The sequence below is a fragment of the Chenopodium quinoa genome, unplaced genomic scaffold (genome assembly GCF_001683475.1).
Source record: "Chenopodium quinoa cultivar QQ74 unplaced genomic scaffold, ASM168347v1, whole genome shotgun sequence".
Taxonomy (NCBI): domain Eukaryota; kingdom Viridiplantae; phylum Streptophyta; class Magnoliopsida; order Caryophyllales; family Amaranthaceae; genus Chenopodium; species Chenopodium quinoa.
In genome coordinates, this window is record NW_018742974.1 from 3237320 (window position 1) to 3241477 (window position 4158).

Below are 4158 nucleotides of genomic sequence, written 5' to 3' on the forward strand. Positions count from 1 at the left end.
GATCCTAAAAGACAAGAAGTCATATGGTGCATTGGGATTGATGTTGTAGTCAGCGGAAGAAGATGGGATATCATACATGTAGGGTTGAGGTTGTGGAGGAGGTTGGAATTGGGGTTGCGGTTGAGGTTGAGGTGGTGAGTAGTCAGCCTCTCGAGCCTCTCCTTGGTTACATAGTTTAAAATTCTAGGTGGACTTTCCCTTATCTAACTTGGTCAAGTTTGGGTTAGGCAAAGTGAAGGCTTGATCCCTTCTACCGGACTCCCTATGAATTATCCACCACATTTCAATGGGTTGAGTCGCGCTATGGGTAGGTTGGACCCAGTTGAGGCTTCCTAGGTATGATAGGTCCATGAGGGTAGGGCCATCTACTCTCCTATGGTCATTGGGTGTAAAACCCATTAATTTTACCACAATGTAGGTGACTAACCTACCAAAGTAGATAGGGGTCCTAGCTCTACCAGCCTCGGCCGCCTTAGCACTTCTTTGGAAGTGTTGATCCATCCTAAGTGGGATGTTTAGCTTGTCACTCCTAGGAATCATGTAAGTAGCTAATAACTCTAACTTATCCCTCCTCACATTTGCCAGTTCATGCCTCCCAAAGATGGTGAGGCCAACAAACCTTTGCCAAAATTTTGGTACGGGATGTTGAATCCAAGTTCCCTTGGCATGTTGGAGGTTCTCTAACACATTACCTGTTAAAGCTAAGTAGACTTCGGCACAAAAATCCCTAGGTGGTTCCGTAGGGCTATCGGATTTTAACTCAAAAAGTTTACCAAAATCTTTCAAGGACAATCTCACATCATTGTTAAGTAGACGAAATTAAACATGATAAACAGATGCACTAAACTTAATTAAATTAAAGGTAGAAATAAATTCCACAGTCAAGTAATCATAAGTGTCATAATGCAAGTTAAATAGACCACTCATGCCTTTTAACAAGTTTTCAACTTGTTTGTCAATTCCTAGTCTAGATAAGGTAGGGTGATGAACAAAACGAGTAGGAATTAGCTGCCTCTCGACGAGATTGAGCATCCTAGTCTTTTGCTCCATTCTAGTTACCACCACCTCGCTCAATCCCGAAATTTGGAGCTCCGGGTCGACCGTGGATGCCGGTTGTTACCTTGATTGCTCACCCCTTTGAGTCCTTGATCGTTTGAAGGCCATTTGAATTGATTTCTTGACAAATTGAAGCTTTCTCTCTCTTAGGGTTTCCTGAAAATTTGAAATAAAGTGAAAATTAGATGGAGAATATAGAGGAAGGTGAGAGGATGAAGAATATGTAAAAATCTTTGAGTTTTGATGGAAGAATTTGAGAAGATCTTGATTGGAAAAGTGAGTTTGAAGGTATGATAATGGAGGTTAGAGAGAGAAAGTTTGAATGAAAGAGATGAAAGAGGGAAGAAAGTGAAAAGGAAAGAGGAGAAAAGAGGTAAATAGCCCAGATTAAAAAGGTGCGCCCGCTCCAGAATTTTAGATTGCGAGTTGCGTGCCCGATCGGGCGAGCTTCGCCCGATCGGCGCGAGGGGACCTTAAATTTCTCTCGATCCCTTTGCCCGATCAGGCGAGCTTCGCCCATGATTTCTTTTTTGTGACACTCGATTTCTCCATTTTTGCACTCGATCAGGCGAATTTCCTTCGAATTCTTCTTCTAATTGCATGCACGATCAGGCAAGCTTCGCCCGATTAGGTTAATTTCAGACTCCAAATTTCTTGCTTTGCGTGCCTGATTGAGCGTGCTGCCCGATCGGGCGATTTTACGCCCAAATTCAGCTTCACTCTCGCGCCCGATCGGGCCCCTGCCTAGCTCGAAACATACACTTTATTTTTTTTTAACTTTTTCTCTTTAAATATCCTTGCTTGATGGTTCGATACCTATGCAAAAACACTTTGAAAAGGTAAAATTGCACTCTCCTCACCTCTCTAAAAAAATAAAAAGAAAAAGAAGGAAAAACTAGTCTCGAAAGCAAGAAATATGGGTTTCCTCCCGCAGAGCCCTGGTTTATCTAGGTCCCGCATGACCCTCTTACCACAATGTCGCTCAAGATGATACGGAATCGATTAGGTGAAGTAATTCAACTGCACCAATCATAGCCCTTTCAAGGTATAACTTAAGTCTTTGACCATTTACCTTGAACTCATTACCATGCTCATTGATTAATTTCACGGAACCAAATTTATTAGCCCTTTTTACAGTAAAAAAACCCGACCACCTTGACTTTAACTTTCCCGAGAAAAGTTTAAGTGTAGAGTTGAAAAACAAAACCTTGTCACCCTCTTTGAACTCTCTCGAAAGGATCATCTTGCTGTGCTATCTCTTGGTCTTCTCCTTGTATACACGTTTACTTTCATAGGCCGTCAACCTAAACTCATCAAGTTGGTTAGGTTGAAGTAGCCTCTTTTCTCCCGCTAGCTTAGCATCCACATTGAGATCCTTAATAGCCCAATATGCCTTGTATTCTAATTCCACTGGGAGGTGATATGCTTTACCATACACAAGTCTACAAGGAGTAGTACCTATTGAGGTCTTAAATGCAGTTCTGTATGCCCAAAGGGTGTCATCCAACTTATCACTCCAATCTTTCCTTGATTTTGCTACCACCTTCTCTAGAATGGCCTTGATCTCACAAATAGAAACTTCAACTTGGCCACTAGTTTGGGGATGATAGGTTAAACCTGTCTTATGGTATACACCATACTTCTTGAGAAGGGCATCTAACTTCCGCTCATGAAAGTGAGATCCTCCGTCACTGATTATAGCTCTAGGTACTCCAAATCTTGGAAAGATGGTCTTCTTGAAAAGTCTATGGACCACCTTGGCATCATTGGTAGGAGTGGAAATGGCCTCAACCCACTTTGATACATAATAAACGGCGACAAGTATATAGTGATTCCCTCTTAAAGAGGGAAACAATCCCATGTAATCAACAACCTAAACATCAAAAATTTCAACTTCTAAAATTCTAGTTTGAGGCATCTCATGCCGCCGCGAGATGTTGCCAGTCCTCTGGCAAGAGTCACAATCCTTCACAAAAGTGTTAGCATCCTTAAACATGGTGGGCCAATAAAAACCCGACTCATTAATCTTGGCCACCATTTTGGTGGGACCATGATGTGTTCCATAAGATGAGGTGTGGCAACTAGTAAGAATGTCGTGAACTTCCCATTCAGGAATATACCTGCGAAATAATCCATCTGCACACTCACGAAACAAAAAAGGATCATCCCAAAAATAATGCTTAACATCAGAAAGAAAATTTCTTTTTCTGTTGGTAGGACAAGTAAGGAGGTAGAGTTCCACCCACTAAATAAGTAGCAAAATCGGCATACCACGGATGTTGCTCTACAACTGCATACAAGTGGTCATCAGGGAAAGAGTCATATATGGGAAGAGAATCCTTACCCTCATCATGCCTGATACGTGACAAGTGATCTGTCACAACGTTCTCTGCACCTTTCTTATCCTTTATCTCCATATCAAAATCCTGGAGCAAGAGAACCCAACGGAGTAGCCTAGGCTTTGATTCTGCCTTGGCTATTAAGTACTTCAAAGCTGGATGGTCAGTAAAAACAATAACTTTAGAACCAACTAGATATGATCTTAATTTTTCTAAAGCATAAATCACAGCAAGAAACTCCTTCTCCGTAGTGGCATAGTTGACTTGAGATTCATCCAAAGTAAAATAAAAAGGGGGCATCCTTGAGTAAAAGCTGAGTTAGTGGTTTAGCAATTTTAGAAAAATCTTTGATAAAGCGACGATAAAACCCTTCATGACCTAAGAAACTTCTAACCCCCTTAACATTATCAGGAGGAGGCAATTTCTCAATCATAGAAATCTTGGCCTTATCTACCTGTATACCCTTATTAGATACAATATGACCAAGAACTACTCCCTCTGTCACCATAAAGTGACACTTCTCCCAATTTAAAACCACGTTGCATTCTTCACATCTTTTCAAAATTTTAGCGAGATTTACTAGGCATGCATCAAATGAAGACCCATACACACTAAAATCATCCATAAAGACTTCCATGATAGACTCTATGAAATCAGAAAAAATACTCATCATGAAACATGAAAGGTAGCAGGTGCATTACATAAATCAAAGGGCATTCTACAATACGCAAAAGTACCACAAGGGCATGTAAATGTAGTCTTT